This window comes from Chiloscyllium plagiosum, unplaced genomic scaffold (assembly GCF_037043375.1).
Source record: "Chiloscyllium plagiosum isolate Xiang-an unplaced genomic scaffold, Cpla_swu_hap1 HiC_scaffold_4, whole genome shotgun sequence".
Lineage (NCBI taxonomy): Eukaryota > Metazoa > Chordata > Chondrichthyes > Orectolobiformes > Hemiscylliidae > Chiloscyllium > Chiloscyllium plagiosum.
The window spans coordinates 94692028-94706945 of NW_028270142.1; the positions used below are offsets into that span (position 1 = coordinate 94692028).

Genomic DNA, 14918 nt, shown 5'->3' on the forward strand with positions numbered 1-14918 from the left:
GTCAAAGACATGACTGAGATACTGAATTAATACTTTGCATCTGTCTTTACAAATGACGAATAATCTGTGCAGGTAGATCAGACATTTGTATTTTTTAAAATTGGAAAGGAGGCTGTATTGGATAGGCTGCCTGTACTTCAGGTTGACAGACACCAGGACTGGATAACCATAATATCATAAGAAACAGGAGTAGGGATAGGCCCCTCAGCCTGTCCCATCATTCAGTAAAATAATTATTGATCTGCCCCAGGCCTCAACTCCAGTTTTATGCAGTTCCTCATAGCCCTCAGATCCTCATATTTCAAAAATCTATTCCCCTGCTCTGTAAATACTTTCAGTAATCTAGTTTCAACTCTCTGGGATTGAAACTTTCAGACATTCATTCCCTGGTGAGAAAAGAAAATGGTTTGCACACTAGTTTTAAATGAGTGTCCTTTATTCTGTAACTATGCTCCCCAGTTTGAAACATCCCCACTAATGGAAATACCTTCTTAACAATTACCCTGTCAAGTCTCTTGTATGAACAAAGGCTGATCATCTTTAGTCGCACTTGGTAAACCAATCCCTTCATCCCAGAAATCAGCCTAGTCAATCTCTTTTGAATAACCTCCAATGTCTGCAGCTTCTTTCTTAAATGCCACCGTGCCGCCCACCGTGTGGGCGGCACGGTGGCACAGTGGTTAGCACTGCTGCCTCACAGCGCCAGAGACCCGGGTTCAATTCCTGCCTCGGGCGACTGACTGTGTAGAGTTTGCACGTTCTCCCCGTGTCTGCATGGGTTTCCTCCGGGTGCTCCGGTTTCCTCCCACAGTCACAAAAGATGTGCAGGTCAGGTGAATTGGCCGTGCTAAATTGCCCGTAGTGTTAGGTAAGGGGTAAATTTAGGGGTATGGGTGGGTTACGCTTCGGCGGGTCGGTGTGGACTTGTTGGGCCGAAGGGCCTGTTTCCACACTGTAAGTAATCTAATCTAATCTAATCTAATCTAATCTAAATATGGGGACAAAAACTGAATACAGTATTCCAGCTGCTGCCTCACCAGCACCTTGTACAATTGTAATAACACTTCCTTATTTTTAACCTCCAACCCCGCACCCCCTCACTCCAATCTATACAGTCCAAGATTCCAATTGCCTTTCTAAGGCTTGCTACACCTGCATGTACCTGGGGTTTCATGTTACAAGAACATCCAGATTCCTCTACACTTTTTCGAAGTCTCTCTAAACAATTTTATGTTTTGATTTTTCATACCAAAATGCATGACTTCATACTTTCATCGATTAAATTCCACCTGCCAATACTTTACCCACTCCTGACCTATCTTGCCTTGCAAATTCATTATGTCCTTATCACATCATGCCCTCCCACTTATTTTTGTATCAATGGCACACTTGGATACATTACACTTTCTCCCTCCCCAGGACTATCTTTGTAATCCTCTACTAGTTACGTCTTCCCAAACTGCAAAAGACCCATTAATCCCAACTCTTGTCTTCTGTGTGTTAACCAATCCTCAATTCATAATATATTACCCATGATACCCTGAGCTCCTATCTTGTGCACAAACCTTTTATGTGTCATCCAATCAAATGCCTTTTGGAAATGATGCAAGGCACCTGAGGATACTAAAGAAAGGGAGAATGGAAATTGTAGACCACTGCTCATTATGTTCCAATCTTCCTTAGTCCTGAGGATAGTTCCAGAAGACTAGAGAATTGTAAATGTAATACCACGGTGCAGGAACAAAGTGAAAATAAATGTGGATTTATTAAAGAAAGTCTGCATGGATTTGTGAAAGACATTTGAACCTAACTAACTTTCTTGAGTTTCTTGATGAGAAAACAGTGAGGGATGATAACAATAATGTGCTTGATGTGGTGTCCATCAACTTCTGAAAGGCACTTGGTACTAAACCAATAAGCAAATCTGTGAACAAAGACAGAGTTCATAGACAGTAGTAACAGGGATACAGCATTGTTTGTGTGACAGGAGACAAAATAGTGAAGGGGTTTTTCTTTCAGACTGGAGGAAGGGTTATTGTAGAGTTCCCCACTAGGCTCAGTGTTGGGACCCCTGCTCTTCCTGGTATTAGAGGTCTTGACCTTGTCTAACAGGTACCATCTTCAGAATTTAAGAATGGCAAAACACTTGGAAGTAATGTTAAATGAGCAATGCAGGACTTCAAAAGGTCAAAGATTACTGGATTGACCAAACAATTGTAAGATGAAATTTAATGCAATGACAAGTAAAGTGATTCATTTTGGTAAAAGGAACACAGGGAGACACTACAAAGTGAAGGATATAATGTTAAAGGGGGTGGAGGACCTGGTTATAGATGTATATAGATCATTGAAAGTGATCACATGAGATGTGTTTAATAAAGCATGCAACATCTTAACCTTCATAGACTTTATTAATAGGATTTTGGAGTGCAAATGCATGTTAAATGTGCATAAAATCCTGCTTTAGTCTCAGTTGGAACATTCCTGGATGTCACACTTCAGGACAGATGTGAAGAAAAATTAACAAAGTTACCAATAAGATTCACAAAAATTCCTGGAATGAGGGACATAGATCGGTTAGCAAAGCTGGGACTTGGGGAAGAGAAAGCCAGAAAGACATTTGATAGACGTATTCAAAACCATGAGGAATCTGAACAGAGTAGACCGGGAAAAACTGTTCCCATTATTGGAAATATCAGGAACCAGAGAAGACAAATATAAGGTAATTATGAAAAAATGCAATGGATCTACAAGGAAAAAAACATGTTCGACAGTGAATGTTCAGATGTACTAACTCAGAGCCCCGTGGAGATAGGGCCAGGGACAGAAATCACAGGACCCCAGCTGAAACATGGCAGCCCTGCTTTCCACCCATCTTCCAACCCAGCCCAGGGCACACAATTCTGACTTCCCATCCTGAACATAACAGTCCTGCCTTAACCCAAGCGCAGGGTTGACCTAAAACCCTGGATCCCGAGGTATGACTGCTACACCCATCCCATTTTGAACACAGCTTGAAAATATATTCAAGAGGTAATTGAATTATTATATAAAAAATAAAACTGTACTGGACGAGGTTTTGTTGGGGGTAGGGGGTTGGGGCGGGGTGTGGTGAGACAGGCAATAAATTGCTCTTACAGAAAGCCAGCGTGAGGCCTCTTTCTGTGCTGTCACTGTTTGGAGTTGTGTGTGACTAAAAGACATTAAAGAACACTGCATTTCAAAGCTGAAAACAAGTTTTATGCCAAAATATATTTACTCAATCAACTTCTTTTCACTCCACTGGTTCCCTGCAAATTGAATGCCTCCTATTTGCACATACACATCAATTCACTCTAACAATCCAAGGAAACAGCTAATTCAAACATGGGTACCAATTGTAAAGTAGGCAAATCAGTGAAAAATTAATTCCTGTCCATTGTCACACTTAATAAATAGTTGGCCTCTCAAGCAAATCCATCCCATTTATATTTCCAAAAATCTCAGTTAACAACTAATTGATCAAAAATATAATGCAACACTTACTCACTCACTCACTCCAATTCAGATCAAATTTCCTCCATCCATTCAGCTTTGTACCCATTTTGCTGACTTCGCACAATGCATCTGAATTAATAATAACAGCAGCTGCTGACCTGTATCACAGGGAAAGTAACCAGATTATGATTAGTAGGCAATCCTGCTCAAATTATAATCATTTTTATAAATAATTGCTTGGTGTTGCAAAACTTCAACATTGCTAAAAGGAGACATGAAGTTGAAGGTTTTATACAGCTACATAAATGGGCATATCTATGGGCACAAATGGACAAGTCTATTCCTTGCATCCTATCCTGATGGCAGGGGGATTGGTTAGCTTGGATGACTGGCATGCAATACAGAGTGAACAGCATGGGTTCAATTTTTGCACTGGCTGAGGTTACAATGAAGGACTCTCCTTGTGAACCTCTCTCCTCGCCTGAGGTGTGATGATACTCAAATTAAACTACCACCAGTTGACTCCCTTTCCCTGTAAGGGGAGAGCAGCCCTATGGTCTTTGGGGGGGGGGGGGGGGGGGGTGGTCTATGGTTATTTTAGCTTGATGAATGCAAAGCAAAAAGCTCCAACTTTGTCTCCTTCTAGCAATATTTTGATCATACTTGTTCCCCTGCCATAAGGAAGTAGCCTCTTCCCTATAGTTAGAATGATGCTACGACTGATGTTAAACTGTATTTAATCATGTGGCTTTGTCTGGTTCAGTAACATTCTCAGCTCTGGGTCAGAAAGTTTGAGTTTTAAGTCCTGTTCCAGAGACTTGTACAAATACCCTCGGTGAAAACGTTAGTTCAACAAAGAATATGTGTTGTACTGATTGATGTTGCATGTTTCAGATGAAATATTTAACTAAAGCCCTGCATGCTCTCTCAGGTGAAGATAAAATAAACCCATGGCATAGAAGAACAATGGCCTTACTCTGTTTCCTTTGCCAATATCTGTCCCACCATCAAAGCCAATAAGAAAAATGTAGTCCTCATCTTATTGCAGTTTTTGGGATCAAATTAGATGAAAATTGGTTCTGTTTCCCACATTCTCATAACTCAAGGGTTAAATTGACTGTAAAGCAATCTGATTTACCAAGACGTTATGAAACATACAATGGAACTGCACATTTATTTATCACCCCTCAAATGTTATTGCACTCGAACATTTTTAAAAAGTTATCTTTGTTTCTTACATAAATACAACTAAGTGAAATCAGTGAGAATGTAACAGGAAATCAAAATGGGATTCCTCTTCAGATGCAGCACAAGTCTGTAATCAAAACTAAAAATACTGCATAAATGGGACATCTTCTAGATTTCAAATCCAGTCAAATTCACATTGAACCATATGTCCTTTGCAAGTGATCCTGCTAATTTCTGATTAATTTCATAATGTTTCAAATTAACCAGCTACTGAAATTGACGTCAAAGCATAACTAGAAATATATCAGCCAATTTTAAGTCTGAACCAGTTATGGTTGGGTAGAACGTAAAATTACATAAAATTATCTGAATTTAAATGAATACCTACCTCCATCACGCCCACTCATGTCTGCTTTCAGTTTTAACTCAAGGCAATGGGAATGAGTAACCAACTTGCTCCCAAGCTGTGGGAGTACTTGAATATGACCAGGCCATTTTAATATTATGTCGAGATTGCATACCTCAGAATTAATATCCAATTTAAGTTTAACACTAACTGGCTGACGAGCCAAGAGGAATCTCCCAATTAAACTGCTTCATCCATTCCATGACACTTCTGATCTCCTTCCCAATCCGCTGATCCCGCCAGCCAAGGCTACACATTACCCCCACACCCTACCCCTCATGAGCTTTGACCTCAATCTCAAGACACTTCCAAAATTCTCAGTAAAACTCTCTTCGGTGAAGCTCTTTCTGCTCTTTCACTGAGGCCCACTCTGATAGTGCCCCAATCCACTGGGGCCACTGAGTCCTCCAATTCCTTTTACCCAATCCACTAATCTCCATCCTTGCAACCTGCTAGCCTCTCCTCCTCCCTCTTCTACATACTCCATCCTCACACACCCAAACCCATATGTGGTCACCAACCATTCTCTCAAACTGGCTGGGATGCAGGGACTAAGAATGTTACTCAGGTCTGGCCATTAATTTCAGCAGGACTGGAGGTAAGCTGGCTCCTCTAGATTCTCTCGTCACAGAACTGCTGGCCCCACTCCCACCCTCAATTCCCACACCTTCTATTGGGGCCAAACTGGTTCTTGAAATCACTGGAACAACAGCGTTCTATTGGAAGCAATGCACCTACTGGTATCAATTTATAAAACATAAGGCTTCGGGAAACAACCATAACTCAAATACTTAAATTAAAATCAAACATTTACTGATGGTTAAATTGTACTGGCTATTCATTGGACTTCAAGTGTAGAATTTTCTATTCCCAGAGCTGGTGAGCTTCAATTCGATGGGCTCCTTCAGTTTGAGGCAGAAAGATCCATCCTTGACCTTTCTTTGTGGCCAACTGGGGGAGTGCCTTAGGGCCTCAGCCCACTGCTGCTGGGATTAACCCAGCTGAAAGCGGGCCTGTTACATCTGACATACTTGACTTGTCATACTCTGTGGAGGAACCAAATGTAATCAGTACCTGATCAGGGGTGGTATCCCCTGAAATCCACTCCTGTGCCATTACCTCCAATGCTCCCTGCTGCTGGCAGCCCCCAAACTAAGACACACCTTGCCTTGACTGTCCACGATCCTGGATGCACTTCCAGCAGCAGCCATGGTTGACTCTGTGTGATGCTGAATGCAAGAGCTGGAGGTTTCTGATTAGCCAACAGCTCTTGCTGGATGGGACCTGGTCTATAGTCATTTTAATTCAATGCTAAGACAGGGTGGAGACCTTGACAGTGATGTCTTTAGATTTGGCAGATGTTCTCTAGAAGAGGCAGTACACGTCTCTCATCAGCTCTCCAACTGATGGCACTCCTGATCTCAAAAAATTCCATCATAAAATACCATATCGTCCAATTTGCCAACCTCAGCTGTTTCAGCAAAGTCAATCTGGAGTGCTTCACAATCATGAAAATATGTTTAACAGGTTTATTTGGAAGCACTAACGTTTGGAGTGCTGCTCTTTCATCACCTGATGAAGGAGCAGCGCTCCAAAAGCTAGTGCTTCCAAATAAACTTGTTGAACTATAACCTGGTGTGTTTTTTAATTTTGCCCACCCCAGTACAACACCAGCACCTCCAAGTCATGAAAAATATAGTTTGTGTCTCTCTCACTGACATGTAAATATGGAGATTGCTGAAGATACTCAGCAGGTCTGGTAACATTTGTGGAGAAAGAAACACAGTTAACACTTTTGAGTCCAATATGACCCTTATTCAGAAAGGACTTCAGTCACACTGGAAATGTTAACTCTGTTTCTCTCTCTCCAACATTCTCTGTTTGTTTCAAACTTCTAGCATCTGCAGTATTTTACTTTAATTTGACTTGTACACATGAATGTATTATCTTTGCAACCACACGGAAATTTTCTTATATCTCAGCCATAATTCACTTCCACATTGCAGGCATTCTTCTCTTTCTCTAACTTGCCCACTGAGTGTGTCAGGCAAGTATGGAAGATATGAGAGATATTTTTCATGAATTACCATAATATCTTGTTATGGACTTGACCAATACCCCTCAAAATGTGTCAGGGAAATAGCCCAGACCCTAATTTTTGTTCTATTTAAAGGCAAGTGTAAAGTGCTGTGTTACAGATGCAATTGGAAGTTGCTGGAAAAGCTCAGCAGGTCTGGCAGCATCTGTGAAAAGAAATCAAAGTTAGCATTTTGGGTCTGGTGACCCGTTCTCAGAGGAAGGGTCACCTGGACTTGAAACTTTAACTCTGATTTCTCTTCACAAATGCTGGTAAACCTGCTGCGCTTTTCCAACAATGTCTGCTTTTGCTTCTGATTTACAGCATCCACAATTCTTTTGATTTTTATTAATTGTTGCAGATGTGATTCAGTTGGGTCAAACTATTAGGCTTTAAGCAAAACAAATTTTATTCTTACAACACAGTTAAAATATAAGCAATATTGGCACAACTTTAACTCTATCAAAATGCCAAATAAAACAATGTTATTTAACTATTAAACATCAACTATTCCAATATACCAGCATAAACATTCCCTTGGCAAAGGCAAATTCAGCAAAACAGATTTTCCTCATGTGCTATCACCCTTTCAGTGTAGGAGAAAGGACCACCTATAGAAACTATCTAGCAGCAGAGCGAGAACTCAGCATTTTGCTGCAGCAGAGAACAAGCTGTGTCTTTCAGCTTCGAGAGCTAGCTCCAAACCCCGACTGAAAGCAAAACTAAAACCCTGGGTCTATGTGAGTCTGATTCCACTCACTCGTGTTTCTTTTGTCTAATTTAAAATAAAACATCCAGGGAGCTTAAAGCTGTTTACCTGCTGCTTCTCATTGCAGACATTCTGGTACCACTTTGGCAACATCTCTCTGCAAGAGAAACAGCACAGAACAAATCTCTCTTAAAGGTACAATGTACTTAGTGAGTTGTTTTGGATTCTGACTCGTAACATAGTTTTATCATGTTCATTGTTATCCCTGTTAAAACAAATAAGAAGCATTTCCAAGATGGAGTAATGTCTAACATGGAATGTGAAATACATGGAATCATAGAATGGTTACAACAGAGAGACTATCCATCCATATTCCAAGTAGCTCCCTAAGAAACAATTCACTAATTCACTCTCCCAACTTTGCCAACAATTTTCCTTTTTAGATAATATCCCTATTCTCTTTGAATCCATTGACTGAACATTGATCCTCTGCACTCAGTGTAAATCCAATCCTAACTACTTTCTATATAAAAATATTTTCCCTCAAGACACCAAATTATTCTGGCACAGAAGGAGGCTATTTTGACCATTGTGCCTGCAATAATTCTACTATCTTGTGCCAGTCTCCTGCCTTTTCCCCATTCCTTGCACGCCATTATAATTTAAATAACCTTCCCATGTTCTCTTGAATATCTCAGTTGAACCTGTCTTCACCACACTTCCAGGCAATGCATTCCATGCCCTAACTATTTGATGTATGAAAAAGTTTTTTTAAAATCTCACATCGCCCTTGTTTCCTTTGCATATTATTTTAAATTGATGACCTCTCACTCTTTTCCCTATTATGAAAATTAAAGGGACTGTTTCTCCATATTTGCTCTGTCCTGCCTGCTCATGGCTTTGGAAACCTCGATCAAATCTCCTTTTTCTCTTCTTCTGTCCAGGGAAAACAATCCCAACTTCTTCAATCTATCTTCCTAAATATAACTTCCCAGACCTGGAATCATTCTTGTAAAATTGCTTGTGTGCTCTCACCAATTCATTCGCATCTTTCCTATAATGTAGAGCCGAAAATGTTCTCCTGTTCCTTGGATGCTGCCTGACCTGCTGCGCTTTTCCAGCAACACATTTTCAGCTCTGATCTCCAGCATCTGCAGCCCTCACTTTCTCCTATAACGTAGAGCCCACAACTGTGCACAATACTCAGCTGAGGTCAAACAAGTATCTTCAACGAGTTCAACATCATTTCCTTGCTCTTGTACACAATGCCCCTCCAAGAACATGTTTCATGGCACTTTAAATCATTACCTGTCTGGTTGACTGTCATTTTAACAACTGGAACAAGAATCAAACAAAATAAACTACCCTTTCTTTGTACCATGTGATGCTAGAACCCTGCATAAAGGCATCTACTGTTTCCTAAATGCCGGTCAGAGCACACAACATGTTGTCAGTGCGGAATGTTGCAGCATCAAACAGTTATTAAAATTAATTTCTATTAAATAACAGGAAAAGTGCAGGAAGAATAAACAAAAAGGCTGCATTTGTTTTTGCCTTTGGAGCAGTGGAAATTGTATAGTCAATAATTTGTCTTCACTCAACTCAGATCTACTGGAAGTGGTAATCCATTAAATCCTGTCTGACTTGTTGTGCCTAACACTACCCTACTCTATTGTCATGAAGATGGTTAGCCCTCTTCACACTTCCTACCAACATATCACTATCACCTCCTACCTTTGCCCACCTATTGCTGTCTCACCTACCTTTCTCCTAACCCCACCCCCCATTTATCTCTCAGCCCCCTTCCCCCTCCTCAGTCCTAAAGAAGGGTTATGCCTGAAACATTGACTCTCTTGCTCCTCAGATGCTGCCTTGACCTGCTGTGTCTTTTCCAGCACCATGCTTTATCAACTCTGACTCTCCAGCATCTGCAGTCCTCACTTTCTCCCACTCAATGTCCTCACCTTCTTCCTTGAAACTGCCATTCTCCCAGCTCCTCAGCGTCCATTACATCCACACCTTGCCTGCTCCAGTTGTGCAGAGAAACTGCACTCTAGCATTATGTACCACACTTAATCTGGAAGATACTGCAAGGCACCTCCAATTAATCCTAGTGTTGGTACACCAACTTGATGAGGCCTATCATCTTCTTCATGATAGCCCTGATGGAAGATTGACCTGCATTGTATCAATCAGCATGCTGCATACTGGAATCATCAGCCATGTTTGCAGAGGGGAGCCCATGTCTCCCTATAACCATCCTTGTCAGGCATCCAGCCTTTGGAATGAAGCAGGAACCTGACAGTTACCAAGGATATAGCATCTACAGTGGCTGACATAGATCTCTTTGGTTGTGTGATAGCGATGATCACAGATGACTGAGAAATTGACTGAATGGTATTAATGAATTCAGTCACGTTATGATATGGCAATCCCAATGTAATTTGTGTGGACATTCTCTAGCACCCTGCACCTAGGGAATGACTGCTATGATGAAAAAGCCTGGGCTGTAATTGACTTTGTCATGGGGAAATGAGGTGATGTGGTATAATCATCAGTAAATTGCATCAGTAATAGCCTTGATACCTTTATGATTGAGGATTGAGAGATATGACACAGTTCCCAACAGCCGCTTGTGAGCAGCCAGTTGTATTAAAAATTAAGCACAGTTATCAGATTGTTGGTGATCCAGATCACAAGTCTTGCTCCAGCAGATGACATGGTCAGTTACTGTGAGTTGACCATCCTCATTTGGTGATGGCATTGAGTTTTACTCTCACCTGAAGGAAATGACAGCAAAGTCTGTCCACTTTTGGCCTCAGGAACCACCTCCATCACCTGAGGGGGGTCTTCTGCTCTGACTTCTTCACGTGGAAGCTGTTCAGCAGCTGCTCATGTTTGCTGCTGGTCCTGCCTTATGGACCCCTTTACACCTCTTGAATTTCATTGCACCTTCACTGTATCAAGGCCACCTTTAAGTATTATCTTGGTGGTCGGGACGACCTTAAGTGGTCGGGACGTACGGAATGTACGGGGAATTGGCGATATTAAATTAAGCATATGTCCATGGAAAAACAGCCCGTGTCAGAAGGCTACTGAAGGGCTGCTGAGGGTACACGAACTTAGGTGGTCAGGCTAGTACGAGAAGTACAGGAAATTGGCAACACATAAATTAAGGTACTTAATTTGAAGAGTGAGGTGTCTACCTGATTCAACCACCCAGCCTTAGACCTGTTGTTAAGAGGGGAAATCCCCCATGCGAAGGTCAGGACCCTGAAGTGGGTGCTGAAGAAGGTGACACCGAACCTCAGTAAGGTTAATTAAATTACATAAAGAAACGGTCGATCATAGAAATGGGGAATAAAAATAGTGATTTTAAGTTTAGAAGGGGACATGACAGGGACGTCTGAGGACCACATCCCAACGGACAGTCCTTTAGGGAAAATGTTAAGTAATTGGGAGTACAACCCTCAGATGAGAGGGAAGGATAAAAAAGAAATGATAAACTTTTATTGTTTTATCTGGACAAAGGAAAGCATTAAAACTCTAAGTATATTTTGGCCTAAATATGGGTCAGATGAAGATTGGTTATGTCAGGACTTAAGTATATGTGTAAATAAGAAACAAAAATACTCCCGTAAAGAATCTGATTATGCTGCTTGTTGGATAGGGAGTCTGAAAATCCTTGTTTTGAAAAAGTCAGAAGAAGGTGATGAGGAAACAAAGGTTTCCCGTTGGGATCCTTTGTTAAGTTTACCCCCTCCTTACAATAACGACAATAATGGTCTGTTGTCGTCTTTATCCTCTCCCACAGTGCCCTCCCCAGTACAAGAACTTGAAAAAAGTCCAGGGGAAGACCTTCCCCTCAGTCCAATTAAGACTAGATCAGCAGTAAAAAGGATGGAGGAGGGGAACATAGGCAGGGCAGCGGCACAAATATATCCCCTTAGAGAAGTACCCGTTGGTAACGGCGAAATCGGGTATGTCAATGCACCACTAACTAGCAATGAAGTTAGATCATTTAAAAAAGAAATGAAAAGCTTGATTGAAGACCCCGTGGGATTGGCAAACCAATTGGACCAATTCTTGGGGCCGAATTTATGTACATGGGGTGAATTAATGAGCATCCTGGGGACGATATTGTCGAGAGAAGAAAGGGGTATGATCAGAAGAGCTGCCCTGAGAGAATGGGGAAAAAAGACACCTGTTGGGTGAAGGAGTAATACCAGCAAAGAACAAATTTCCCAATGTGGACCCCTGCTGGCAGGGTATGGATGAACACGATAGGGGAGAGATGAGAGACTTTCGAGAAATGGTTATTTTGGGCATTAGAGAAGCAGCACCTAAATCTCAGAATTTTTATAAAGCCTTTGAAGTAAGACAGGAAAAGGAGGAAACCCCGTCAGCCTTTTTACAGAGATTAAAGGAAGCCACTAGAAAATATTCGGGAATGAATCCTGATGATCTGGTAGCACAGGGACTTTTAAAGGTCCAATTTGTGACTAAATCATGGCCGGATATACAAAAGAAGTTACAGAAATTAGAAAGCTGGAGTGAAAAACAGATAGAAGATCTGTCATATGAGGCACAGAAAGTGTATGTGAAAAGGGAAGAGGAGAAACAAAAACAAAAAGCTAAAATAATGGTTGCAAGCGGTTGAAGAAATTACAACAAGAAAGCTAGAATCAGAACAGAGGAGGACAAGAGAGACAGAGAGGAAATGGGAGGGGAAGGAAGCAACTGGCAGGAACTGCGGAAAAACAGGACATTTTAAAAGACAATGTCCAAGGTTAGAACGACAAAGAGAAGCGGTATCACTGATGACTTTTGACGAAGATTAGGAGAGTCAGGGGTTCCCTCCTCCTGAGACCCACCGGGATAAATTTAAAGGTGGGACCTGAAGGGGAGGAAACAGTGTTTCTGGTAGATATGGGAGCGGCGCGGTCATCCCTAAGTTTTAGACCGAACGGTGTTAAATTAACTAATAAGAGTCTAAGAGTTTCTGGAGTAAAAGGCGAAGGATTCTTGGTGCCCATTTTTGAACCGACCCTAATAAAGGGAAATAATGAAGAAGTAACGGGACAATTATTATATATTCCTGATGCTGGAAGCAATCTCTTGGGTAGGAATTTAATAGTATTGTTAAACTTGAAGATTGGAGTAGAGAGTAGTTCAATAACTGTAACAATGAATAAACTAACAACCAGTGATGAAGAACAGATAAACCCTAATGTGTGGGCGAGAGCCGGGAATAGGGGTCGTTTAAACGTTAATCCCATTGTCACAAGAGAATAAAACAGTAAGGTTAAAACAATATCCAGTTTCGTTAGAGGGGTGCAAGGGATTACAACCGGTAATAGACTCTCTAGTAAAAGAAGGGCTATTAGAACCATGTATGTCACCCTTTAATACCCCAATACTACCCGTTCGGAAACCAGATTGAATTTACCAACTGGTACAAGATCTCAGACTAGTAAATCAACTGATCCGGACAAGACACCCAGTGGTGCCCAATTCATACACCCTTTTTAGTAGGGTACCGCGTAACCATTGCTGGTTTAGTGTAATAGATTTAAAAGACGCATTCTGGGCTTGTCCTTTAGCCTCAGAGAGCCGCGACATATTTGCTTTTGAATGGGAAAACCCATACACTGGCAGAAAACAACAGTTTCGATGGACAGTACTTCCTCAGGGATTCACAGAATCACCTAACTTATTCGGACAAGTACTGGAACAAGTTCTAGAGCAATATAAAGTGCCTTGGGAGACGTCACTGTTGTAAAATATAGATGATCTACTTGTGTCAGGACAAAAGAGAAATGATGTAAGCTCAGCCACCAATGAATTGTTGAATTTCCTAGAGCAACAGGGCTTGAGAGTATCTAGGAATAAATTGCAATATGTTGAAAAGCAGGTGAAATACTTAGGACACCTTATCAGTGAGGGAGCTAGACGCATTAACCCCGAGAGAATTCGAGGGATAGTAGAACTGCCTCTCCCAAATACTAAACGAGAATTACGGAAGTTCCTGGGACTGATAGGTTATTGCAGATTATGGATAGATGCCTATGCTCAGAAAACGAAGAAGTTATATTACAAACTGACAGAATCAGAACACAAAAGATTGTATTGGACAGAAGAAGAAAAGGAAGGGTTACGTGAGCTGAAGCATAGTCTGCTGCAAGCCCCGGTATTGACCCTTCCTTCCCTAGAGAAACCATTTCACCTTTTTGTGACAGTAAACGATGGAGCAGCCTTAAGAGTGTTAACCCAAAAATGAGGGGGAAATAAACAACCCATAGCCTTCCTGTCTAAAATTCTGGACCCTGTTTCAAGGGGATGGCCTGAATGAGTACAGGCAGTGGCAGAAACTGCTATATTGGTAGAAGAAAGCTGAAAACTTACTTTCGGAGGAGAGCTAGTAGTTAGCACTCCCCATCAAGTTAGAACTGTGCTAAACCAAAAAGCAGGAAGATGGTTGACAGACTCATGAATCCTAAAATATGAGGCCATCCTGATGGAGAAAGATGATCTCGTACTAGCAACAGACACCTGTCTAAACCCAGCTACCTTTCTTTGCAGGGGAGAACACCTAGACAGACGAGAATTAGAGCACGACTATTTAGATATTATAGAATATCAAACCAAAATTAGACAGGATCTGAGAGATCTACCTTTACATGATGGGGATAGATTGTTTATAGATGGATCATCGAGAGTAGTGGAAGGAAAAAGACATAATGGATATGTAATAGTGGACGGTAATAAAAACCGAACAGTGGAGGCAGAACGGCTGCCTAACACATGGTCAGCCCAGACCTGTGAATTGTACGCATTGAACCAAGCCTTAAAATACTTAGAGAAGCGAGATGGGACGATTTACACTGACTCCAAATATGCTTATGGGGTAGTCCATACCTTCGGAAAGATATGGCAAGAACAGGGACTAATCAATTGTCGAGGAAAAGAATTAGTACATGAAGAGTTAATAGGACAAGTACTAAAAAAATTTAAAATTACCCCGAGAAAAAGCTATAGTCCATGTACCTTGACATCAGAAA

The 14918-nt window shown here is 41.3% G+C and overlaps 1 protein-coding gene across 10 annotated transcripts in view; it reads right to left on the reverse strand.

Moving 5' to 3' along the window:
• Positions 1-14918, reverse strand: part of dlgap1a (discs, large (Drosophila) homolog-associated protein 1a) — a 770519-nt gene that overhangs the window by 471035 nt on the left and 284566 nt on the right. For 7 of the 10 annotated variants that reach the window (XM_087986494.1, XM_043688198.2, XM_087986490.1 and 4 more), the window contains one exon: positions 3526-3635. The exons of the other annotated variants lie outside the window; for them this stretch is intronic. The gene's annotated coding sequence lies outside the window, so the exon portion shown is untranslated. The remainder of the gene's footprint in view (positions 1-3525; positions 3636-14918) is intronic. 10 annotated transcript variants of the gene reach the window in all.